Consider the following 27496-nt stretch of genomic DNA (forward strand, 5'->3'; position numbering starts at 1 on the left):
CCAAGGAATGATGTTTTCCTTTGCTAGGTATTTCACAAATGAATTCCTTAGTCTGAATTTGATGCCATAGTGTGTGGATCCATGTTATTCCTCCGTGGTAAGGTGTACAGAACCCCAAACATACGCAGCAGTCTGTTATAAGGCAACATAGCCAAAGCCAAGAAGCCTGCAACTACCACTTTCATTAACAGTAATTATCCTTGAGCAGCCGTGATAGGAGCAGAACCCTGAATGGTAATTAGCTCCAATTGTTATGTGATGCATTTTCAGGTTCCTGTACTGTTTTTTTCTCCCTGTTTAAGAATAGACCGAGGGGACAGCAATAAATTCTGGTTCCTTGCTGTTAGAGGGCAGAGCACTGAAATAAGAGTGGCTATGCAAAGCCTTTTTCTGCCTTTTTTGGGTTTAGAGCTAGTTGTTCACTGCTCAGTCCAAATTAGGATGTTTTTTAACATATCAAAATGGGCTCTGTTATGATCAGAAATCCTCCTGCCTTTCTGTGCTTCAGAGTCTTCACAGCAATGAGAACATTTCGCTATCCCTTTTCTCAGTGCCTGTATTGTGCTGTTTAGTTATATGTTGTAGTAAATTAAAGTGACAGTTACTGCAGACATGCTTCAGTTCAGATTTGTTGTATTTGTTGACGTATGTGTGCGTGTCACTGGTGAATAGAATTACCAGACTGGCACACTTACTGCCATTGAAAATCTTCCCAATCATTGAGACTGTTTAGCTTTTTTTATCTATCAACTAATATCCATTCTCAGTAGAAGTTAAATCATATACCTACATGAAAGGATTTTAAATATTTTGACAGGTTTCAGAGTAACAGCCGTGTTAGTCTGTATTCGCAAAAAGAAAAGGAGTACTTGTGGCACCTTAGAGACTAACCAATTTATTTGAGCATGCTCAAATAAATTGGTTAGTCTCTAAGGTGCCACAAGTACTCCTTTTCTTTTTGTAAATATTTTGAATATGTCTTTAACGTACACTCTGATAGATATGTCAATATCCTGGACAAACCTTATTGAATAATATTTCAGTATTTTAGGAGTATTAAAAACATATTAATGCAATTGTGTATTACTGTGGGAATTTAGGGAGGAGGCATGACTAATATAGAGCCTGGGAAGTGCTATGAGCTTCAGAGGACTCTTTGAAACATTTGCTAGACAAACAAAGTTAAGTGGGGTCCTAGGAAGTACTTGGGAGGAGGGAAAGGCAACTTCTCACCTCCAGACCCAGCAGTTTTGAATCTGTGCCCTGAGGAGAAACCCTTTGTCTGCTGATTGCCTGTTACATGAGGACAAGATCAGAGGCCCAAACTGGGTAAGAGTGGCTCACAGATTCATGGGGTTTCAGAGTAGTAGCCGTGTTAGTCTGTATCCGCAAAAAGAAAAGGAGTACTTGTGGCACCTTAGAGACTAACAAATTTATTTGTTGTTTGTTATTCATGGGGGTGGTTCTGAGTTACTTGCACCAGGCCTATTGGTTGAAACTATAATGAAGAATAGAATTATCAGACACGTAGATAAACATAATTTGTTGGCTTTTGAAAAGGGAAATAATGCTGCACTAATCTATTAGAATTCTTTGAGTGTGAGCAAGCACATGGATAAGAGTAGATATAGTGTACTTGGACTTTCAGAAAGCCTTTGACAAAGGCTCTAAATCAAAGAAAGCAGTCATGGGATAAGAGGGAAGGAAAGCAAAACAGGTCTGCTTAGACAGTCTGTCTTGCTGGGGAATTCACAGGATAGGCAGGGAACTGGGCAGCCTGGAATAACTTGGTCAGGAGGGAGAGAGACATGCAACTCTGCTCAAGAGAGGGGACCACTGGGGAGCCAGAAACTTGAAAGTATGTGCCCTTGCTGGACCACCACGGTGAGAGGAAAATAGAGGTCCAGTTGCCCTGAACTGTGACATACCCTTTATGAAAGTTCCTTAGATATTATACACTCACATCAAGCAGTTGCTCTTTATAGCCTGTATTAAGTTCTTATTGTAACATCCCTTCTTGAAATGAGACTGAGTTATGAAAGGATTAATACATTTCTTTGCATATAAAACAAATCTGGTAAAGATCTGATCAACTCTGTCCTGGCCTGTGGGTAATAATAGTCCTTCGCCCTTAAATAATACTGCTCATCTTCAAAGCTCTTCACAAACATTAGTTAATTAACCCTCACAACACTATTGAGGCAGGTAAATATCTTAGTTTTTTATTGTGGTGGGAGGTAAATTGAAGCAGAGAGGTTAAATGACTTGTCCAAGGCAACAGAGGGGGAATCTGTGTCACAGCTAGGATTAAAACTTTGTGTTCTTGGCTCCCAATCTTGGGCTCAGGTCACTAAGACATTCTGTTTCTCTGTGAGCGCAGTCCCTGGGAATTGCTGAAGGGAGCTTTGGGTGAGAACATAGAACAAGGAAAGGGGAAAATGTGGAAACAAGAGGAGAATCCTACTAATCTCTAATTGTGCATTAAAACAGGGTGGCTCAGTGCTGCTATCTTCCCCTCTTACTCTTTGTGAAACCTATGAAAAAAAGCACTTGGTAACTTACTTCTTTGAAGGTATGTATATACTTAATGGCAGTTTGTAGAATACCAACACTGCATACCTTTGCACGGGTATAAATCGCAGTATACATGGTTAGGCATGGCTTAGGTGAATGGAGGGGAGAGTGCCCTGCATTTCTGAACCTCCTGGGTAAATAACTAACATGACTCTATACCTGCCCAAGCAGAGCCTCCCCATTCTGCACTGCTGTTTTTAGCAGTGTAGTGTCCAGCACCTGGAGCCTTTCACTGCAGCTACATGTGTAGTGCCTGTACTCTACATGTTTCCAAAAGTGTAGGCATAGCCTTAAAGAATGCCAGGTAGATTAAGAATGGAAGATATTCAGAAATGCAAGTACTCATACTGTACCCTGGAATGCTAGGATAAGGAATGGCAGTGAAGGATTTTGGAAGTGAGGGGAGTGGTACTTTTTATACCATATTATATTCCAAGTTCTTTGTAGGAAAGTTGCCCTGGGGTGAGCTCACAGTAACCCAGATTTTAATAACGTAGATCTGGAGACAGGTATTGTTGTATGTTCTATTTCAATATATTAATATACACATAGTGGATTTGTGGGATGCATTTTTCTCTTAATATTTTTTGTTCAAGTTCTGTGTTTCTACATATGAAAATATTCTCATGTCATATATGGAGGATAAATGAGGATTTGGGGCCTGATCTTCTGAGTTGCTGAGCACCTTCTGTGAGATTACTTAAGTGGGAGTTGAGAATACTCTGCACCTTCATGCAGGATGCTGGGCACCTCGTGGGATTGGGCCCTTGATGTACAGAAATCTTTTGGTGTTTCTAAGGAACATTATCAAAGATTGCAATCAATAGTGCAATACACCTACTAGTTATTCACTTCATTCTAAATTGCATTTGGGGATTAATGGTAGAAATCCCTGTATTTGTAAAACAAGTGTGAGTTTCACAGACCCATGCTTACAACTGAGGTGGTATGATATAGAATATCCTTTGCACATCAGTTAATGCACCATTGACAGTGATTACCCTTTGTGGGGAAAATAGAACCGTACTGTAGCAGAACTGAGGTATGAGCAAACAATGAATGCTGTGTACTGCGGTATTGTTTAACCTCTGTACATTGCGTGGATGGTAGTAGGGATTATTACCTAATTGAAGCTAAAGCCCAGGGCTAGGAGTCAGGAGATCTAGGTTCTGGTTTTGCTACTCTCTTGTTCTCAGAGTTGAGGCAAGTCATTTAACTCAGCAAAAAGAAAAGGAGTACTTGTGGCACCTTAGAGACTAACCAATTTATTTGAGCATAAGCTTTCGTGAGCTACAGCTCACTTCATCGGTTGCTGTAGCTTACAAAAGCTTATGCTCAAATAAATTGGTTAGTCTCTAAGGTGCCACAAGTACTCCTTTTCTTTTTGTGAATACAGACTAACACGGCTGCTACTCTGAAACCTGTCATTTAACTCAGTGGTTCTCAACCAGGGGCCCAGGGCCTCCTGTGGGGGGGGCGGGGGGGGGGGTGGCACAAGCAGGTTTCAGGGGGTCTGCCAAAATAAACCAGAGAGCAGGGCCAACATTAGACTAGCTGGGACCCAGGGCAGAAAGCCCAAGCCCAAGCCCCGCCACTCAGGGCTGAAGCCAAAGCCCGAGCAACTTAACTTTGCAGGGCCCCCTATGGCACGGGGTCTTGGGCAGTTGCCTTGCTTGCTACCCCCTAATGCCAGCCCTGGCTTTTAATCTAGTGCATATGCAGAAAAACAGTTGTTGTGGCACAGATGGGCCATGGTGTTTTTATAGTGATTTAACTTGTCTCTACCTAGGCTTTCCTCAGTCTAAAATGGAGGTCATACTTGCCTGTTTCATAGGGGTCATGAGTGATGTAATTAATGTTTACACTTCTGTGACGCTCCCTCTGAAGATCTTAAAGCACATGAAAATGTATTGCTATGGAATCCTATGGTGAGTGAGGCAGTTGCAGCTCTGGGCCCATGCTTCCTGGTAAAGAGACGAGTGTTGTGATAAGGTGGGCTAGAGCTGGGTGAAATGCGAAGGAATGCATGGAAGGGTGTGGAGATGCATCGTCTTGATGGCAGTTTTCTGAGGCTTTAAAATGACAATCTACTTAATTAATAACTGAATCCTTCTAAGAAATTTCCGTCTCCATTTTTTTAATCCCCCTTCAGCATCTGTTCGCCTGTAGACTAGATTGGATTCCACATCTTTAAAAAACAAACAAAAAGTGCTTCCAACATTAAATGTACACACTCCCATGGGTTTTTTCCTCTACATTTTTTATAGCCTTAGACCCCAAATGATGTGAGATTTTAACTCTGCAGGTTGCTTACTGATGTTGTCCACAAGGTTCAGTCACATACTAGCCAGTCCTGCAGAGGAACAGGAGCAAAAATTTTCAAAGTGTCTAAGATTTGGCTTCTAAATCCATATGTAGATTCACAAATAGGAATTGTCCTGGTTTCCAGATAAGTGATTGATACCTGCATGTCCCCCTGAATTCAGTGGGAGCACAGGTTGCTCACCACATTTCTTAAATAAAATCAGCTTGATTTTAGGACTATGGATTTAGTAGCAATTAGACTCATATATTTGAAAATTTGTGCCAGAATTCCCAAATTAATTGTTTATATTGATAACTAATCTTGAAGAAATCATATGAAACCACAGATGGTGGTCTTTTAAATCACATGAATAGCAGAAAGAGGGGAACGATTTGTGTGCGCAAAGAACTCCTGTTTACAAACATCTTAATCTCATTTACTGAGGATAGAAGACTTGGTTAGGCCACATTTAAATGAAAGGCATTATCAATAAATTGCCCATAGACAATGGGTGATTAAAATGTGACTAAGATTTCTCGTCCTGTCAGAGGTGGCCTATAACATCTTACCAGTTATATCTAAGGTAAAACGGTAAAGCTGTCCAAGTATCTACAGTATTCCCTTGGGTTCCCCAATGCTTTTTATTGCAAATATCTTGAATATTGCAAATATCCAGATTATCTAAGAGGAAATAATTATTCAGTTACCTAAGACAATTGGTGAGTTTTAAAGAGCTGTCATTGTATGCAAACCTACATATTTGTTTCCCCTTCAAAGTTATAATTTCTGATTCACTTTTTTACTGCCTGTGTCTAGACCGTCATGTTTCTTTTAATTTGTGTGACCTTATTACTCAATAACATTTATCAAGGAACCATGTCCTGATATATATGCCCCCTGTGCTTTGGACTATTAGAAATGGATAGTTCAAAATGTGCCTCTTGATTTCAAAATGCTTTCCATTTTGGTCTTGTAACGCACACCTTTTTCATTCATCCTTTTAACCACTTTAGTGGGAATGTTTCTCTCAGGAGTAGCTATGGCTTTCTAGGTTAAATTACACGCCTGTGTTGTTATTTGACTTCACACAGACATGTGATGCCGCAAATTATGAAGATGTTATGGATAATCACAGCCAGTACAATCTGGAGAGGCTGCAGGATTTCAGATTATAATATGGAAGAAATGAGAGAGGAAGAGGATAATTTTATTAAGAAAATTTTATAAAAAGTTTAATGAGTAGCCCATCAAACTGGCTTAAATTTCTACAGTAAAAGATAAGGGACCATATTGACTTGGGGCTGATGCCAGTTTAAACCCTGGCAGATTATCAATACGGTATTTATGCCTACAGACCTTAACCAGGTTGGGTCCTGATTGTGCTACACATGTACAAACAAATAGCAAACCACCATCCGTGTCACAGATCCTAGTGAGTGCCTTGTTCTAGCCACCCACTAGGACTTCTGTGAGGGGAATCCAGACTTCTGTGCTCTGGGTCCCTGCAGTGAGGTAGGCTTCTAGAGCCTCAACATTTTGCAGCACTGGTTTCCCCCTTGGCATCTCTGGCACAGTTTCCTATGTACTGACTTTCAGTCTGCCACCACTTCTTGGGAACGGGGCTCCTCATCCCCTCTGCCTGAGGCCTCCAGGACCAGCACTGACCCCCTGAGATACTCCAGTTATTTAAACACACTCCTTTCCAGAACATCTCCCCAAAGGTGTGAAGCTTCTGGTCACAGCTGAACTCCCTCAGGGGCGCACAGTAATTGTAAAGCAGTCAACACATGCACTTTGCACAGTCTAATGACTTCATGCTCTTCTATACTTAATCATGTAAAGCACTAGAAAGTACAGATCATACAAAATGAACACATCCCTACCTCAGTATCCATTTCAGGGTGTACTTTGGGATAATGTTGTCCAGAATCCTTGGAGCCATCTGGGCTCAGAAAAGTGGGCAGGTTCCCCTATGAGGCTGCTATGTGCTAGGTGACCTCTCTCCTGGAGCCCCTTATCCAGCTTCTCTATGTTTCTTTTTTTAAACCCCTCCTGGTCACCTGGCCTCTTTTGTTCTTCTACTATCAACTTTACACTGCTTCTACTGTCCCCTTTTCCTTCAGAGGAATCAGCTAAATGGGTTCTTTGAAGGATGCAGCTATGGATTTTATTTATTTTTAGCATAAACTTTTGTGAGGTTTAAGTATTGTCGTTAACATTAAGTATTCCTATTGTCTCTTTCTGGGGTGTATGTCCTACACAGGATATCAGCGGTGGTGTAGCCACTTACATATATACGCACAGATGATACAGTAGTTTTTCATAATACCGCATCACAATATCAATTAGAATTCGTAAATTGTACTGATATAGCCCCGGTTATCATACTCTGCTTCTAAGAGTTTACAGTCTAAAAGACAAGATTACCAGGTGAGTGAAATAAACAAGTGGAGAGGGGGAGGTGGGGTTGGTAGCAATAATAATGAAATCAGTGGCAATAATCACAACTTGCCTGTTAAGCCATTGGCAGAGAGCCTCAGTGGCAGAAGCCCACTAGGGGTTGGCTAAGTAAAGCAGCAAGAGGAAAGTAAAGGACTCTTGCAACTGCACTTTTTACGCTCTGCAAAAAATAAGCTGGCCAAGAACACAGCATTATCTGAGAAAACAGGGGCCTATACTGACTTAGAACAACCTGTCATCAGCCTCTGCCAACAGTTTCTCACATAAACCAAAAATGCCCCTTTACCCTGTTTGCAGAAAACCTGAAGGAATGTAGTTTTGGTGACACTACCTGTCCTACCTCATGGTCATTCAGCTTTGGGGTGCAAAGGGGCTTCCTAGCTTAGGGAAATGTGATTTACACTGTCCTTATCCAGCATTTATGGCCTTGGCCCACGAACTGGGTAAACTTCATTTTGCTGCCTGTGACAATGGATTTCTTAGTTTGCGTGCTTGTAATACATGGGGGGAAATAACCTGCAGCCAGGATTATAGCATTGCATTCTCACTCTTTCAGTACTGACTAGAAGGTGCTCAGCTAAATATGAGAACTAAATATTTTTGATTTGGAGGGAAAAATCCCAAAATTACTAAAGCCTTCATTCAGCTAAAACTCCCATTGAATGACAGCCTTGCCTGAGTAAGGGCTATGGAGTTTGGCCTGAAGTCTAAAAATGGGTGGTGGTGGTTGTTTATGTACATTCTCCACTTAAACATGTCCTGTGGATAGTGTTAGGACTCACTGCATATACATGCCACTGCCATGGATCCGAATAACCCTGCAGGATCCATCACAGTCTATTGTATCAAGAGGTTGTTGTTTGAATAGCCTCCCTAGTTACAGGTCTACAGGAGCAGCTCATTTCTTTCCCGCCCCATACCATAACTCCTAATTACATATTTATTCAGTAAAACAACACAGCTAAACAAATTTCCTCAAACTGTATTGCCTAGAGCCGTTACAGACTATTGTTGGGTAATTAGGTAGTTAGAAAATTGTTAAAGCGTGCACTGAATTTGGAAGAAGCCTTTTTTTTTTCCATACTGCTGCGGGAGGGGAAAACAAAAAGGAAATTCAGCTAAGGAATATAAAACCGACATTTAAGTAATACTTAGGGTTTTGGCTTAAGCTCAAAAATTCAAGGGAATCAGAGTTCAGGCTGAAAATCCATGTTGACAATCAGTCCATCGGAACACTATTGTGCCACCTTTTTCACAATGGTGTGATGTGAGGCTGGGATGCCGTGCCAGCCTTGATTTTCAGCTTCAGCTTTGAATGTCTATGCTTTTGTGCCTATAAATCAGGCCCTTACTGTTGCATAAACATTGAGGTTTTTTGTAACTGAGTTTTAGTCTTAATAGTACACTGTGCTGTTTCTGTGGGAGTAGAGGAGAGCCTGAAAGGCAACCATGTTCACAGTAAGTACACAGCACTCTTGGAATGATGAAGTGTCAGCATCGGCTTGGTCCTTTTAACCAGAAGTAAACCTCTGTAAGAAGTAGAGAAGGATTGTCCTGTGATCAAAGGAGAGGTTTGATCTCAAAGCCAGGAACTAGTGAGTTCTAATACTGCAGTGTTGCTGATCCCAAATTACCAAAAATCACAAGTTCGACAGCCCAAAATAATGTTTTATTTAAAAAAGTGATGGGCTCTTATTTCCTTTTTGGCTTTTGAGCCTTTAGGATGTACTCATTAAATGTGTTCAGGCTTTGCTCTGCAGCCACAAGTGCTAGAAAATTACAATAGCCATAAAATCACAAAGGTTGGAAACACTGACACTGACTCCTATGATAGGACAAGTCACTTAGGCCCAAATTTTTAAACATACCTAGGCTTTGCTGTGCTCAGCGTTGCAAACCCTAATTGATTTAGGAGGCTTAAATCTAAATTCCTGAATCCCTTTGGAACATGAGGAGTTCAACATGACAGTCAATGGGATTTAGGCTCCTAAGTGCCTAATTCACTTTCAAAACTGAGATTTAGGCTCCTAAATCAGGCATTGCAATGCTGAGTGCAGCAATGCCCAAATACCTACACACCCTTTTGTCTCTCATCTTGTCACAACATTGGCTATAAACATGGCAGCACCAGCACTTTCTGACCCCAAGAAGGAGAGAGTATTTGCCACACTCTAGTGCCCCCTTAGGCTGATATGAATTAAAATTGATAGGCTCTGAAGGGAGTGGCTTGGCTGGAAGAAAGCTTGCTCTTTATTCAGTGCCTTCAAGGTGGAGAATAATTCAGGGGTAGGAAAGGATTCTTTGAGTCTCATGAGTCATGCATGGGATCCCATTTAAAAAAAAGAGCAGAGAAGACAACTTACAAAAAATTTACTCTTTCAGGCTCTGTGTTTCCAGAATTAATCTTAAGAGCAGCTTGCCTGGCAATACAGGAGTTCTATTTTACTGGTATTCAAATAAATATTTGAAACAGGCATAAGGTTTGAGCTGAAATTAATTTGAAGTACATTAAACATCATTTTGGAAAATGTTACTTGTATCATAACTGTGTTTACAGAAGCAATAGAGTATAATGAATTGCTATATATTTCACTCAGTGAGCTATTATCTCTTGCCTGCCTTCCTCCAATTTTTATATAAAAACCAGGGATCATTTATATTCTGAACCCATCTGGGAAATTGCCATGCAGTTCAAAGTAATCTCCGGATGTTTGGAGTTTAAATTCATCATAAATTCCAGCATGCTTTTTAACAAACAATGTTAATATATTTCATTGGAAGATCATGCTTCAGGTTTTCAGCTGAAGTTAACCCAAAGCCCCCAAACAGATAACCATATATCTGCTGCTGCACCCTAAATTCTCTGACATGTCTATTTCTTTTTTGTGGAGGGACGATAATTCCTCATAGCTTCTGAGCGGCTCGATAGATCTCATGAGAGACAGACTCAATATGAGCTGTGCTGTGTGACCACGGACACTATAATATATAAAATATATACAAGGCACCTTTCTTTTGAGGACTTTTGTGGGGAAAAAATTCAGGTGCCAGAAAATGAAGGACAGTTCTACCAAGCACAAACTTAAATAGTTTTGTCATCCTGCTCTTTTATTTGCAGCAGGAAATACTGTACTGTGGTTTCAGATAGTCTGATTCTTTGGCTGGAAAGAGGACTTGAACTTTTCAGATTCCCTGCTGTGAATAAGTATCCTACTAAGGCTTGCTTTTTTCCTAATTCTCGATTTAAATGCAGTTTCAATGAAGTCTTACTTTGGAGCTGACAATCTTTCTGGGAAATTATTGCAGGCGTGGTGAACTTTTGGCTCTAAAATTTTGAATGAAGAGCTGATGCAGAGGCAAAAAAACTAATTCCTTTCCTCCCCTTCCCCGAGACTTACTCTCCATTTGAAACCAAATAAAAGCATGAAAGACATTTCGTTAAACATTGCTAATGACAGTTTGCATTCTGCACTTTTTTCTCCTAGGAGCACAGTTTGTTTTCTGATTATCTGAATAGGAGATATTTATTAATTTATTTCTAATCTCAAATATTTTAATGTAATCTCTCTTACTAAGCCTGAACCCAAGAATCAGCTAAACCATCATGCTGCATATCTGATAGTTGAGCAGTATGTCAAAGAATGTATCACCTGTATACGTGAAAAAAGGTTTAGCTTTAAATCCAGGTTTCACAGTATCTGTGACTTATGAAAAAGTGTACTAGTGTTAATTGTTAGTCATTGTAATAGCAATACATTAATTGGAAAAAAGACTGGACTGGGGACTAGTTAGCTCACTATTAGGTTGCTAGATCAAATCTAGCCCAATTATATAGTGATGGTAAGTTGCTTTACAAACTGATTAATGTCTTATGTGATGCAAATTTGGCACACAGTATACTTTCACGGGTGTCCACATTAATAAAGCCACAATCATAACTGGCTATTGTTAATAGTCTTGGCACAGAACATGGGGCTAGATTTTTAAAGGTGTTTAGGTGCCTAAAGGTTAGGGTTAGGATTTAGGTTTAGTGTAAAATGCAGATGCAGCACCATGTGGGATTTTCAAAAGCACCTAGCTGCATCTTTAGGTACCATACCTTTTGAACAGTCTGATCCATTAAGGCTAAATTCCTCAAGCTACACTTGGAGAGGGTCCCTATATGTCAGGATTGTGGCGTGAAGGCACAGCAATGTAATCTTCTCCACACATCATATGCCTATACTGTTTTTATTATGTGAAGAGGCAAAGAATTTCTGTCTTCAGGGGGTGACAGTTTTTTCCAATCCTAAATTCACATGGGAAAAAATGCAAGTCAATGAGAGGGTACTCTGTCTCAAAGGCAAGTCAGTAAATCTGTGATCAGTTGTATATGCAAGAGTCCCTAATGAATGAAAATAAAATCTTTACTTGCAGTAATTATTCAGCCACTAGACATCTTTATGTGCTCAAGGCAAGAGATGGTCCTTGCTTAATAAGGGACACAAAGCTGGAACTCAAGCTGTGTGGGAAGTCTCTATTTGTTTGACTGTAGTTGTTTTGTTTAACAAATGAGAGATTCTATATATCATGATTAGGGCCCTGTGAAAATCACTGTTTATTTATTTAGAAAATTCACCACAGTGCAAATGGAAAAGTATAGAATTCCACAGAGTTTGCATGGAATGAATTTTACAAGTAATGTTAGTCAATTTCAAGGAAAAAAAATGTAAAAGATCTGTGTGCCCTAAATAAGAACATAAGCAAAGATGAATTTGCAGAGTAAACACTGCAAATTTATGCTGTAGTAATATAATGCAATTCCCCTCCCTATTTTTTAAAATAGTAAAATTTTGAGAGTGTGAAGTTATCCAAATAAAAAATAGACAAGCATTTCTGGAATTTAAAAAAACCCTATCCGTTTGACTTCATGCTAAGACATACAACTACTCAAGATGGAAATATAGAGATGAATTAAACTATAGAGTGGGAGCAGAAAAAAACACCCCAAAACAATTACAGCCCCAATCTTACAAAACTCCCATTTGGCTTCAGTGGGAACAAGATTGGTTGTCATTTTCTTTGGGGTTGTATATCTTGCAGTGTAAAGATCACGTTGCATAAACTAAATCTATTAGTGATTAGGAATATTTATGATGACCATAAAATGTGATTATACTAACAGATGAAGTTCTCACTGCACTAGGGTGTATGGACTGAATACATAGTGATGAAAATGCAGCGTATGGCATTCAAATGGTATTCTTCTTGCTTTTCTACCTTAAATAGCATTGTAAAACAGAAGCACTTCATTGACTTTTGATGGTGAGATTTTCTTTGTTATCTCAAAAAGTGGAAGAATAAAAGGATTAAGAACCAGGAGACTGAAGTCTCTTCTTGGATAGCTTGCTGTCCTCTTGGTCAATATGGCAAGAAATGAACTCCTATTTTTAACTCCTATACCCCATCCACATACCCTGTTCGTCACTGCTGCGAGCAACATCCTTCTCCGTATCATCAACTTTTACGGCCTTAGGGGTTTTCCTCTCCTTCCATGTGCCCTGCCTCCCATCCAGGCTATGACCAAAATCACAGCACTTCAATAATCTGGCTGTCCTGATTCTTTCTATTTGTTCCAACAGCTAAATCACTCGTACAGGCCCTAGTCGTCTCCTGGTTTGACTACTTCATCCTCCTCCTCCTCCATCTTCCTGAGACCCAACTTGGTGCTTTCTAAACTGTCAAAAATGCTGCTGCTTTTTCACACATTCCTCAGACCATGTCAACCCCTCTTTGAAGGCCTCCAATGGATCCTCATTGCACCTCTGTCAAGTTCAAAAGTCCAGGTCTTCTTTTCAAGGTTCCATATAACTTAGATCTGGACTGTGTTTCTTTTTCCCCCCCTTCCTTTTAAATTCTCCAAGTCCCGCTATTCCACGAATGATGCTAGCCTTAACATCCCTTTAATTTTCTTCTCCAACTCTTTGTTTCTCTTCCTTCATTCATTTCACTCCTGTACAGAGAATAGTCTTGGGTTATCACATTAAACTGGATCTTGCGGGAACTGGATTCATTTCGTATCTCTGCCAAAGATTTCTTGTGTTACTTTAAAACTCTCTGTGTCTCAGTTTCTAACCTTCTGTCTGTATGTTGATCTTTTCCCCCACACCCACTAAACATATTGTACTGTGTAGGGTGCCTAGCATGCTGGGCCTCCTCAGTTTACTGTAATACTTCCCCATTCCCCTCATTTGTTTGTCACTTGTCAGATGCAAAAATCTGAATAGTAAGCTCTTCAGGTCATGGATCTGTCTCTCTGACTTGTTCTCTACAGCACCTACCACACTGTGTCACTGTAAAAATACTACTCGTGTGTGTCCATAGTGATGGTAATATTTCTGGGTTATTTTTAATTTTAACTTCCAGGCTGCAGAATTTCTCAGCCTTCCATCTTGCACTTCTTTTTTTGTGACGCTACAACTTGCTTGTGGCTGGGAATAAAAAAAGAAAGTTTAAGAAGCTTGTCAAATGCTTTGGGGTTCAACTTTGAGGGTTTTTACCCTGTTTAAAATGACCAATTCTTTAAATTTCAAAGACTTTCCACCACATTTTGGCCAAAAGTGTGTTTTTTGAAAAGATAAAAGCCACAGTTCATGTAGATCCTACTATAATTCTGTACTATGATGCCAGAAATGCGTGTTTGTTTCAAATTCCAGTATAAATAAGCCAAGCTGATAATGAAGGATATTGATTTTTTTCCAAAGAAAATATTGCAAGCAAGAGAGTAGAAAATATGTTCAGCATCCTCTTGGGCTTTACTCTTCAGTGAAAGCAAACTTTACAATGTGAATAACCATCTCATGGCTGAAATACTTTCAGTAAACTCTGCCTGTCTTTCAGCTTCCTTCCCAGCCTTTCATCTCCAGAGTCTCTCTCTTTATTCTTTCTTTCTCCTTTGGTCTTCTTTAATAGCTACAAGTCCCAGAACGCAGAAGTCTCTTAGATGAATGCCTGACCCAAAGTCTTGATGAATATAGCAGAAGAGTCTGCCCCTATAAAAATCTCTCTCCCCATTGTTAAGGGCTTGTCTCTGTTTTGTCTTGAGGCTCAGGTACAGGGGAAATTATCAGCTCATATCTGTTGACTATAAACCTTACCTTTCGTATGAACTATCTTTAAAATTTTCAGTGTATCTTTGGCAACTGAAAGCACTGCAGTTTCTTTGTCCTTATTCATCCTCCTGCACCTTCTTCATTCTTTTAGTGTCCAGTTGTAATATTCTACATAAACTGGGATCTTTAACCCATCAGCATGACTTTTCTATTAATAGAAATCTCCATTGCCATTTGGTTTTGGAAGCTTTTCATTTGGGCTTCAACCTCCATTCTCTGTCTACAGCACCCTGACCCAGATTTTTAAAGGTATTTAGCCATTACTGTGCTCAGTGTCAAACAACCAACTGATTTAGGAGCCTAAATATCATTTCCCAAAGGATTTAGGCTCCTGTCATGCCTGAACTCCCTTTGGAAATGAGATTAAGGCTCCTAAATCAGTTAGGCACTGTGACACTGGACACAGCAATGCCTAAATACCTTTACAAATCTGGGCCTCTGTCTGGAGGTTTCTGTTTGTTGCCTCTAAATTCAGATACCTCTTTATTTGTATGAATGGTCCAGGCCCTTAAGAAGTCTGGCAAAGACTTTCCTCACCTCTCATAGGGTGCATCCGTACAACAGCTGGAAGCTGTGATTCCTAGCAGGGGTAGACACATTTGTTAGCTCTGGTCAAGCTAGTGCCCTACAATTAGCAGTGTGGCCAAAGTGGCTGGTATGGCAGCTCAGGCTACCTGCCAGAATACAATTCCGCCCAGCTCTCTGGGTATGTATTCTGCTGACTAGCCCAAGGGACTGTCTGTACTGCTGCAGCCATGCTGCTATTTTTAGCTAGCCCTTGTCAGTCTACCTGATCGGGGAAGCACCGTCCCAGCTACTGTGTAGACGTACCCATAGTTGGGATCAGGAAGCCCATGGGGATACTTGACCTGTCATTGTTTGCTGTATATAGAGACACATTATTACTGTTTGTTTGAGGATCAGCAGCATGCTCAGTTGTTTATGGAACATGAAGGAGACATGGGCCTTGCTCTGTGGGCCAATCCACAACCCTAATCCTGCAATCTGATTCATAAAAGTGTTTGCTTTTGCCCCACAGAACCTCAAAGACTTCACTGGAATCCTGGTTGGTGTATGGATTCACTCACTCAGACAGAAGGATGGTGGGCTCCTGGGAAAAAATGGCAAGATTAGGCAGTGGTTTTCTCTCTCTGGTGCCCATACAGTGGTCTGCGTGAAATAAATTGCCTAGTGTAGTTCCTACTAAATAGATTTCCATGTCTCCAAAAAAAAAAAAAAATCAATTGTTCTTCTTTTTGACACGATTGAATGGTCAGATTTAAACTGCCTCCTCCCTCCTAAAAGTAATGCCCCGGCTCAAGGCTGAGGCACACTGTCATCAAAATTTTGTAGCCTCATTGAATGTATTGTATCTGTACTCAGTACTGACAAACTATCAGCCTTAATGATTCACACACATTTATTATTTGTATTACCGCTGCACTGCATGGCCCTTGTGCCCCATCATGATAGGCACCGTACAAACACAGAACCAACAGAGGGTCCTTGCTTCCTTGAGGCAATAGTTCAGTGGCAGCAGTCCTGCCTAGTGACAATAGCTCTGCCCAATGGCAGTTGCCCAGGCAGGAGCAGGGGAACCCAAGCCCTTCCTACTCCACCAGGTTCCAACCCAGGGCCCTGTGCAGCCCACTCGATTGCTCATCCATCTTCATGGTGTATTCAGCTTTCCCACAGCTTCCTTGGGTCACTTCCTACCCTAGCGCGCCTCTCCTCTAGCCATTCTCTGTGGGACATCACTTCGAGCATCTGGCCTGTGTCTCCATTGTTGGTTGCTGGAGTGCCCTCCCCCCACCAACTCGATGTTGGCTCCACTCGGGTCCTCCTTGGGGGCTTCCGGGGCACATCCTGCTCCCTGGCTTGCTAGTCCCTGACTGAGCTGCCTGGCTGGTATTTAAAACCCGCCTCCTCTCCAGGGATGCTGGAACAATTTTTATAGTGGGGGTGCTGAGAGCTGTTGAACCAAACTGTCAACGCTGTATATAATGGAAATCACTTCAAGTCGGGGAGTGCGGCAGCATCCCCTGCAGCCTTAGTTCCAGCACCTATGCTCCACTCTGAGCATGCTTGGCAAGGAATGGGAGTGGGGCCTCTTTAGTCGATAACAGTTCATTAACCCTGTGATGGGGGGGGGAAACGTTGTCGCAGGGGGTTCCTGCTTAGTAAGGGGTTCATACACCCTGCCACACAACCCAAAATACTTCAAGTGCAGAATATGGAAAATATAAGAATTCCACAAGAGCAAACATAGGGCTTCATATTCCACAGCAGAATAACTGTCTTGGTGGGCTTTTTCTTGTCGCTCCTCCTCATTTTAGATTCACCTGCCCCATCAGTTTGAAATCTAGTCATTTTTCCCCCTTCAAAATGACACCTGCTTCTGAATCCCCAACCATTTTTTGTGGGTCTGTAATGGTTTTAAAACCGCTTTTTTTACCCTGACTGTTTGGTGGGTCTTTCACCCTGCAGCAGGAGAAATTTGACTGACTATGCAGGAAAAAATGGTGCAACTGACTAGACACCAGATTCTATAAAATCCAGAAGTAAGTGTAACCCTTCTGCCTGTCAGAGTTGGCAGCAACAAGGGCCGGGTTCAATATCTAGGGGTTCCATTCCAATAACACAATGCAAACCGGCTCGAGCCCCCACCCAGTGACCTGGGACAAATATATACCACCCCCGCTGGGCGCCTCCAAGAGGCAATACTTCCCCTCTCGCAAGCACATAGTCTGAGTGTAGCAAAAAGTCTTTTAATAACAGAGAGAAACAATGTGGCATTATGTTGGGGAAACACCACCAACAGGATTCATAACACAACCCATGAGCAAAACAACCCCACCCCAGGCAAATTGGGGCATGCCCTTTCCCTTTGGTTCTTGAGTCCAGCAACCCCAAATCACCCAAAGCCCCAAAAGTCCAATGCCCCAAAAGTCTCTGTCCCTGGTCAGGGCAGCCCCAGAGTTCGAAAGTTTATCGGCGGAGCTTTACCTCCCAACCTGGGTGGAAATGGGACGGGGGTAAGAGGCACCTTACGTGATCTGAAGCTGACCGCCCCATAGCTCCATAGCGGCGCTCCGCTCCGCCAGCCGCCCCACAAAACTCCTTCGCTCAGCTGCACTCCGCTCCACCAGCCGCCCCACGAACTCCTTCGCTCAGCTGCGCTCCGCTCCGCCAGCCGCCCCACGAACTCCTTCGCTCAGCTGCGCTCCGCTCCGCCAGCTGCCCCACGAACTCCTTTGCTCAGCTGCGCTCCGCTCCACCAGCCGCCCCACGAACTCCTTCACTCAGCTCCACGGCCCACAAGCAGCTCCTGCCATCCACACACTGCTCCGCGTCGAACTGCTTCACCAGCCGTCCTGCAAACTGCTCCACAATATATCTTCAGGCTCCCCCACTACTTAACACAACACTCAGTGATTTCAGCTCTTAGGTGAATTTAGCTTATAATAGGGGAGCCCCAGTGCTGGTGCACTGTCAGCCCAAAGTGAGCTCAGCAGCCTATAACTAGACTTCTAATGAAATCAAAATTAGCTCTGATATTCCACAGTGGAGAGAGGAGGAAGTGCAATCAGCATGTAAGGCCCTCACCAAGGGGCCCATGCCACCAAGTATTAATACTTGTCCCCAGCCTCTCTCTCCATTCACACAGTTTTGGAACCCATGGCCCTTGCCTAGCGAGTGCTACTTAGTTGATGGTGAATCCCTCCATCATAACAAAAGGCCACGTACAGTTCCAAGCACAGTTCCCATAATCAGGGTAATAACAATTTATTCTTCCTGCCCCGATAACAGAGACACTGGGGATCCCACGGCAGCCAAAGTGACCATTTGGGCAGCTATGGTCTCATTCTAGGCGTGGAGGATGTGCCTATGCAAATGAGATCAGCCCCTGAAGTTCTTTTCCACAACTTGCCACACCTCACCACCCGATGTCAGGGTGGAGCTCATCCTGACACTGCTTACATCAGCAAAAATGGAGGAAGAAACTGAGGAAAGTACTTAATTTATTCTTCTCTCATCGCTTTCCGTTATAACAATCTTTGATGGTACTTGTCACAGTAATAGCTAAACAATGTTTCAGTAGGAAGCATGATCATTAAGGACCAAATAGCGATAGGGTCTATTTTCTTGCCTCTCTGACCAATTGTTTGGAAAGGGAATTTTTCAGCCCATTGCTTAGGTTGATACCTATGAGATCTTCATACTGAATCCAATTTTGTGTTACGTGCTTCCATTCCCTTTCATCTGTTTGTTCCTACAAATTGTTCTTTTGGAGATGATGTATTGGCATCTTGAAGTTTGTTTACATGTTTTCAGTGATGATATTGTGCATGCAGATTTGCCAAAGTAAGGTGGTGTCTGAATAAAAATAGTCTCTCTGTATTTAGATTGCAGAATCTTCCATCTGGGGTTTTAGTAATTAGACTTCTTATTAATTAGATGTAATAAAGCTGCATAAGGTTAACAATTTATTCAAAATTGTGACATGAGTAATTGGATGCTTTAATTTTTATAATTTAACTGTAAATACTATGATATTGCTAATACATTCAGGATGTCCATGGTTTCCCCCCTTTGCAGGTTTTAAAAATTCCCTTTCAGTCATTCACGACACTTCTGTGGTTGCTATAGTGATATCAATTTCCTGTTTCAAATTATTACACTTCAGAGAGATACAAGGCTTTTTTAATCTCAAATTTTTCTTTTTAATTTCAATCTCAGATTTTACAGATGCTCTTGATTCAGGACAGAAATACTTACAACTTTGCCCTATTTCTTCTGTTATAGAGAACAGAATAAATATAAAGCTTTGTGCTTTTTTTTTATTCATGGGGCCAGTGAGAATTCCTTCTGTTTTATTATTAATGTTACTGCATATGTTCTGTGTTTTCCACAGTACGCTTTACAAATCTTATGTTCTGTTTTCATATGTGTCATTTAATTATGGAATCACCTAGTTGACCAGTCACCTACTTGACCAAATCAGCAACAACTGCATCTAACTTAATGAAACTTATACCTGTATGAAAAACAACTTGCTAAGTGGCATGACTGCTGGTTGGTATGGTGATGTTGACAGCTAGTCTTAGAAATTGCGTTGTGCCTAGCCTCCAAAAGACAGTTTAATAGAGGTGGGATCCAGAATAGAATAGCTTGTGTGCCTGTGCTATAATAAAAAGATGAAGTGATGGTTACTCCAGACAGGATCACCAGCTTATCAGTCTCCCAGCCTCTCTGTATGTATGTCAAAGGACACACAGTGTTTCTATTTTCTGAGAGTCTCTTACAGCTTGGGGATCAAACTCCTCAACTGATACTTCAGGTTCTGTTGCTGTACTCATGTTGTCACATCTCATGGTTGTGCTTATCAGCTGACTTATATTGTGTCTGGCAAGTATGTCTTTTGATGGAGTATTCTTGTTGATGCATCCATCCTAATAGACTAAAGCCTTGCTCTCCTCCGAGTAGTGTGCCCTGTTCATTGCCATGATTGCCTTGATCTTCTGACAACACACAACTTGGGCATGCTTTGTGATACAGTTAGCCCAGTGCAGCTTTGTTCCAGCATATCTATCAGAAAACACCTTCCTGTTCTGGAACAATTAATTCAAATGCTCAGCAGTTGCTTTGATAAAGCCTCGAACCACATCCCTACACCAGTATGGAGTTAAATACATTTGCAGAGTTTAAACAATAGCAAAGGGAAATTTTAAGAATAGGCTAGGGAGAAAAGAAGGGATTTGAGGAGGAGGAAAGAGCATCGCAGAGAGATAAAGGAAAGCAATTCCATATGGCAGGGGATGCTGAGGGGAAAGGCACATGTGGCAAGATCGAGAGGGAGCAGCAAGGGCAAAAGACAGACTATGTCCATGAAATAAGCTGGAGAAGTGCATGAGAAGATTTAAAACCAAGGAAGGCAGGTTTGAATGGGATGAACGCACAATCAGTGGAATTGTTTTACTAAACTAGGCAATGTGGCAGCACTTCTTTGTAAAAGGAAGAAGGCAGACAAGAACGCGCAAAATGTTCTGGAGATCAGTTTCTAATTAATGTAGTTCTTCTCTATGCATCCTTGGTTGGTGTGGAGGTTGTACCCCCTTTTATGTCCAAATTAGGCTCTGTCCAGTCTTGCTGTGTTCTCTATCGACTGCTGTCTCCCTTGAGTAGCTATGTAAGGTATAGCCAAATGGGTTTTGTTCTGTTGTTCAATGAAGTTTCCCATATCAGTTTGTCATAATCTTCATTTTCACTTCCATGTGCTGGCTTTTGTGACTCACTTTTCTACCTAAGCCCTTTGTTCATTTGTGTTTTTCTCAGAGAAAATACTGCCTGAAATAGAAATGGTTAAGTCTGTCTTATAATAAGAGCTGGACTTTCTGCTCACTTACTCCAAATTTACACTGGTGTAACGCAGTTAAAATTGATAGGGTTACATTGGTGTAAAATGAGGGTGGGGGGAAGACCACTGAGTTTTTAGTCCCCTTTTAATTCCATTCTGTCCGATGAAAGTGCTTCTATTACTAAGCCCATCAATAAAAGTTGTGGTGGTGGGGATGGGTGTGCATGAAGAGCTGTAGCTAACTGTACTATTGCGGTATCATTGGCAGGATACTTAGACTGCTGGAAATGTACTCCATGCTGTTTCTTACTTAATTTGACTACTGTACTGAGCATCTTGTTTTAGATTATTATTTTTTAGCTGCCTTTGTGTAGGTATAAAACGAATGCCACTGCCACTCTGCTATGGTTTTAATAGCAGAGAAGAGAGAGATTTTTATCTGACTTGATTCTTTGAATCTTTTTCATACAGAGGTGACCAGAACATTAAGCTCTTAACATGCACCATGTGTGCAAGGGCTTGTGCCCTTTTAGCTTCTTTAGCTGGAGATCAACTGTGTTTCTTTTTCTGTTAGTATTTTTTTTTTAACGTTGGAAATTCATGTCTTGTCTATCTTGGAAGACACTGTGGAAACACTTCTCCCCCACCCCCTTCCTGGCACTCATTTAACTCCAATGCCTAATGAACACCTAGTTGAAAGGATTTTTTTAAAATTAATATTTCAATACCATTTTCCCTCCAGCTAAGGTAAGATTTACTTGCAATAAATATCTCCGAGAACCCCAAGGAGTAATCCAGCTAGACCAAAAAAGACCAGTTCCGACATTCCTGATTGTTTCTAAACATAAAAAGGCAGGAAAAAGCTGGATTAAAAAAAGGGGGGTGCCTATTCAACTAAAAAACCCTCCTTTTCAGGTGACTATTTGTATAGCATTTTCAGTCAATCGGGTGCTGGTGTAGCTGGTATAAAGGGATCCTAGTGCAGTGTTGACTGTCAGGCAATAGATCTCCAGCTCTCCCTCCTGTCTTCCTCCCACCTTCCCCAAGTTCTATCAGAAAAAGGGGGGCTGAAAACAACACACAGACTAATGTAATGTTTGTCTGACTTAGCATAATGCTCATAGCTGAAAATTCCTTCTCTCCCTTATTTGGTTATTACTAAAAATTGCAGTATTCAGAAATATAACATTGCACACCAATCACAGATTCCCCCAACTGGAAGGGTGCTTAGACATTCTATCACAGTTACTCTTTACCAAGGCCAAGTGGTTCTTTAGTGATAGAGCTCACTTATACCTGTATGGCACTGTCCATAGCAGTGAGCAGCTGCAGAGATGCCCCAACCTGGAGTCATTGTGTCACTGGTAGGGACATTGCTCCAGGCACATAGCCATTGTGTTGCCATACTTGCATTGAGTGCTTTGGAAGGCCCACTCTGCTCCTGATGGCGATAACTGAGCATAGCTATGGCCCCACCCCTTCTGCGAGGCCTAGCACTAGCAGAAGCACTAGACCAAGGTCAGGTCTGTGCTACAAATTTACATCGGCGCAGCTGCACCAATGCAGCTGTAGCGTGTCTGGTGAAGAGAGATCTCCCGTCAGCTTAATAACGCCACCTCGGCCAGCATAGCACTGTCTACAAGAGAGGTTAAGGTTGGTATAACTATGTCACTCTGGAGTGTGGATTTTTCACACCCCTGAGCAATGTAGTTACACCAAAGTAAGGATGTAGTGTAGACCAAGCCCTAGGAAAATCTACTTAAAGGATGTGGGACTCTATCCTGGGAAGCAGTGACTCTAGAAAAGATTTAGGGGTCATAGTGGATAATCAGCTGAACATGAACTCCCAGTGTGACCGTGGCCAAAAGGGCTAATTGTGATCCTGGGATACATAAACAGGAGAATCTCGAGTAGAAATAGAATATTTTACCTCTGTTTTGGCACTGGTGTGACCACTTCTGGAATACGTGTCCAGTTCTGGAGTCAACAGTTCAAGAGGGATGTTGATAAATTGGAGAATGTTCAGAGAGGAGCCATGAGAATGAGTAAAGGATTAGAAAAAGTGCCTTATAAGAGACTCAAGGAGCTAAATGTATGTAGCTTAACAAAGAGAAGATTAAGAGGTGACTTGATTACAGTCTGTAAGTACCTACATTGGGAATATGGATTTGATGATGGAGTCTCAAATCTAGCAAAGATCTAACATGATCAAATAGCTGAAAGTTGAAGCTAGACAAGTTTAGACTGGAAATAAGGTGTACATTTTTAACAGTAAGAGTAATTGACCACAAGAACAATTTACCCCAGGTCATGGTGGATTCTCCATCACTGGCAATGTTTAAATCAAGAAATGATGTTTTTCTAAAAGATTTGCTCTAGGAATTATTTTTTGGGAAGTTGTATGGCCTGTGTTATACAGCAGGTCAGACTAGAGGCCTTGGAATCTATGAATGTGCACTCAATATTCAGGGATTGCAACTGTGCCCAACCTTTGCATAGGGTCACATGGGAAGGGGAACCACATCTGTAGTTTCCAAACCCTCTTGTACTCCCACACAGGGCTGGGCACAATTGAGCCCAAAGAATGTGGTAAGATGACAAAGGAAAGGTTTATTATACGTTGCTACTTATCAACTAGTTAGTATTTTTGACTCATAAGCTACATAGGTAGAGCCAGAAACACTGTTTAAAATTAATTTGGTCCTCCAAACTGGAACTATATTGCCCATAAATATAATGAGAAACCTGGACTTTACTGTAAATGCCTTTCCAGTGATGCAGTTGATATGGCACATTGTTACCCATAATATCCAAGTACTACAAGAACTCTGCATTGTGTCTTCCTTACTCGCTGCTCTGGTTTGCAATCTCATTACAGTGAGGTGGGTTCTACTGTTACTTTGACTAGCTGTGATGGAGAAATCTTAAGACAATAAGCATGTGTTTTTTGTCATGATCTATGCTATTAATAGGTCCAATTAACACCCTTTCTTCTCCTTCTCAGCAAACTCTTCATACTGGCCCAAGCCTATTGGCTTCCCAACCTGCTTTGCAGCAGGATGGCATAAGTGGCAACCCTATAACTTTAGGCAAGCTTAAGTTTCTGCCAGAAGAGTTCTCTCAGCCTTAGTTTCAGGATAAGGGGGTTCCAGGCAGAACTGGAAGATTTTGTTAAAATCTGTCACTTCTACAATAATAAAGTATAATTATTCTGTTTAGCTGCTTGAATTGACAGGTCACCAAACTGACTACTGTAAAGTAAGAACACCGCCAAGTTGAATGCTAGGACAAGGCCTATTGTTTTGGGAGCAAGTGGTAGGAACTTGAAAATGAAATAGTACTGCTTATCAGGCACCATCGTGTCTGATACTAGAGTTCCGAAGTACTAGACTTGCAGTAAAATCCAAGAGTCCAAAGGGAGTCTAAACGGTGCAGTGATGGAGACCAAGAAGTAGATGTCATGAGTGAGGCTAGTGCAGCAGTAGTCTGGAAAGCAGAGCCTTGACACTGACCTGTGAGCCACCTTTGAGTTCTGTGATGACCTCTGTTAGTGGCACGCTGATACACTATGGAAGAGGAGCCTGGTCAGGGAGTAATACAGTTATGTTTCCTAGTGAGTCAAAAGCTATGATGATTGTAACTAAACCAGCTCCCATTGCAGGATCCCAGTCTCTGAAGTAAACCTCAGCCAGACACTTTCACCACTGCGATTTCTCTCACCAAGGGACGCAAATCAATATCCTCCACCTGCTTGTTTCCAATTTACATATCATGCAGATGCAGCACCAGTTTTCCTTCTCATTTAGCTGTAAACACTGGAAGAGATTCTAATTTCTGATCTGTCTGTTTTGTGCTGGTCAGGCACCTGATACCCAACTATATGCAAAATACCTATTGAACGCATGAGAGTATCTACCGTCTTATCTGAAAACACTCATAGGATTTATACCACCCTTACTAAGGGCTGGTCTAGACTACAGGATGGGAGATTGATCTAACGTAGCTGAAGTCGACATACTTAGATCTACTTACCGCGGTGTCTTCAGTGCAGTGTGTCGATGGGAGACGCTCGCCTGTCAATTCCCCTTGCCCTGAGATGGAATACTAGAGTCAATGCTAGCATGATCAGTGGTCAATTTATCGTGTCTCTACTAGACACGATAAATCGACCCCTGCTGGATCAGTCACTGCCTGTTGATCTGGCCAGTAGTGTAGACATGCCCTAAGGGCCAGATGTTCAAAATTTGCCAACTCCCCCCCCCCCCCAGCCCCCTTTTTGTATTTTCAATCTGTGGATGTAAATAATTGCAAGTGAAAATCAGGTCATGTTCATGTGTAAGCACCTGATTGCACCTATAAATCAAATACTTAGAGGAATAAATAACCAGAATTGCAGCCACAATCATTTATGCAAAAATTGAGGATGCAAAAATTGAGAACACATTAAAATCGGGTTTAAATTGGACTCTGAATACCAACCAACTTATGGTAAAAATATCTGACTTCCTGAAAATCTCCTGTTGCTCAGTTCAGAGAAGACTCTGATTGTAGTGGTATTGTTCAGACAATGCACTAGGCCCTCTGCCAAGGGATGAGTGCTGCAGATTGAGACTAATGAAAGAAATATTAATACAGTATAGCATGTCAATTATCTTGGAAAGGTCTCCAGCAGCCATTTATCACTTAAACTTCACATCTTAAAGCCAGCTACCAAATTGTGTTACATGTTTGAATAGTTCTGCCAAATTTGATCCATAATTAACTTTCATTTGTTGATAATTTGGACATGAATTTTTATTCAAGTTATGCATCTTTGTCAATTTGATGAAAATGGCTCCAATTTTAATGTTGTCTTAGATGAGTGATGTTGCTCTCCCATTTAGAATGAGCCATATCCTCAAATACCCAAGAGGAAAATATACCCAGAAAAGTCAGGGCTTTTTTATTGTTCACATCGAGTCCATGTGGGCTTTTGTGACCTAAATTGTGACCGCTCTCTACAGAGGAGTGATCAACAGGTGAGGTGAGCTGTTTGACTTTATAGTATATCTCTATCTCAACAGCATGATAGATCTTAGTAGGGTTCATCATTAGGGTAACCAGATTTCCAAAGCACATCGGGCCAAGTATAAAGGTAGTGTGGGGTATGATTTTGTTGAGGTGTACACAAATGTATTATTTTGGGTATCTTGATGGTATGGGAGGGGAGCTTGTGTCAGACACAAGAGGAGCAAGGAATCATTGGGAGATCTCATGATAGGAAAGGGAACGGTGGTGACACATTAAGCTTCCTGGGGCTTGGAATGAACTATTGTAGGAACAAAGGACCCCCACAAACCTCACCACCTTCTGCTCCAACTGCAAGGCACGCTTCTGTGACCTTTCCTTCTCTAACATAAACACACAGCAGCATTTATATTTCAAAGTAACAACCATCCCCAACCTTACCAAAACAAACCACTCCCTCTGCGCACACAATTTCTCCCCTTGAGGAAGGGATGAGAGAGGATGAACCATACGGGACAGATGTTAGTCACGTTGTTCAATGCACTACTGGAAGGTGCTCAGATACTGTGGTCATGAGTGCCATGTATAAACCTGCATAGAATAAACAGACTACAAGTTGGTCCTTTCAGAGTAGCAGCCGTGTTAGTCTGTATCCGCAAAAAGAAAAGGAGGACTTGTGGCACCTTAGAGACTAACCAATTTATTTGAGCATGAGCTTTCGTGAGCTACAGCTCACTTCATCGGATGAAGCTCACTTCATCGGATGAAGTGAGCTGTAGCTCACGAAAGCTCATGCTCAAATAAATTGGTTAGCCTCTAAGGTGCCACAAGTTGGTCCTTGATGCACATATGCGCTTAGCCAGCCAACAGACAGTTTCACAAGCTTAGCTGGCTTCTTCAGCTGGGTAGTCAATAGGGGTTTCGAAAAAGGACCAAATACTTGTATGTTGGTAACAATATGTAATGCTCTGAAGACGGGGGAAGACCTGGTATCCAAGGAAACATGGTTGTCCTATTAATCACAGATAATTTTCATCTCAGATTGTCTTAGCATAATAAACCACATTAAAAATATAGCTGATTAATAATTTCACCTATGTTTACACAGCAAATGCAAATGAATTCATGTTTACACAGCAAATGCAAATGAATTCTGCTTGAAAATCCCCAGATAGTTCCCTCTACCTTGTCCTGCATTTGATTTAATTTACCATGGATTAAATCCCATCATCACCACACACACCACTGCAGATGGTACACACATGGCCTAGGCATTCCTAAACCTACTTTAGGAATAGATCACTGGGCTTTGAGTCAAGAGGTTTGGGGTTTATTTCCTGTACTTGCACTACTTTACTTTGTGGCTGCAGCAGAGTCATTTGACCCTTGTGCCTCATTTTCTCCACCTTTACAATGGGCAATAGTTAAGTATCAGTATTTTTTAATACATTCATTGAGTTCAGTGAGACTACTCAACTGCTTAAGGTTGTTATTACTTATGTGTATTGTGGTAGTGCCTGAAGTCCTGGTCCATGAGTGGGGCTTCTGAGGTGCTAGGGGCTGTACAATCTGTACTAACAAAGTTAGGCACATACTTAAGTACATTGCTGAATCAGGACTTATATTACTCAGTGATGATGC

At 41.5% G+C, this 27496-nt stretch overlaps 1 protein-coding gene across 4 annotated transcripts in view; it reads left to right on the forward strand.

Annotated features, from left to right (window-relative positions):
* Positions 1-27496, forward strand: part of SORCS2 (sortilin related VPS10 domain containing receptor 2) — an 843820-nt gene that overhangs the window by 217066 nt on the left and 599258 nt on the right. The window contains exon 1 of one of the 4 annotated variants that reach the window (XM_073342597.1): positions 2535-2572. The exons of the other annotated variants lie outside the window; for them this stretch is intronic. The gene's annotated coding sequence lies outside the window, so the exon portion shown is untranslated. Of the gene's footprint in view, positions 1-2534; positions 2573-27496 lie in introns of those variants that run through there. 4 annotated transcript variants of the gene reach the window in all.

The sequence above is a fragment of the Lepidochelys kempii genome, chromosome 4 (genome assembly GCF_965140265.1).
Source record: "Lepidochelys kempii isolate rLepKem1 chromosome 4, rLepKem1.hap2, whole genome shotgun sequence".
Lineage (NCBI taxonomy): Eukaryota > Metazoa > Chordata > Testudines > Cheloniidae > Lepidochelys > Lepidochelys kempii.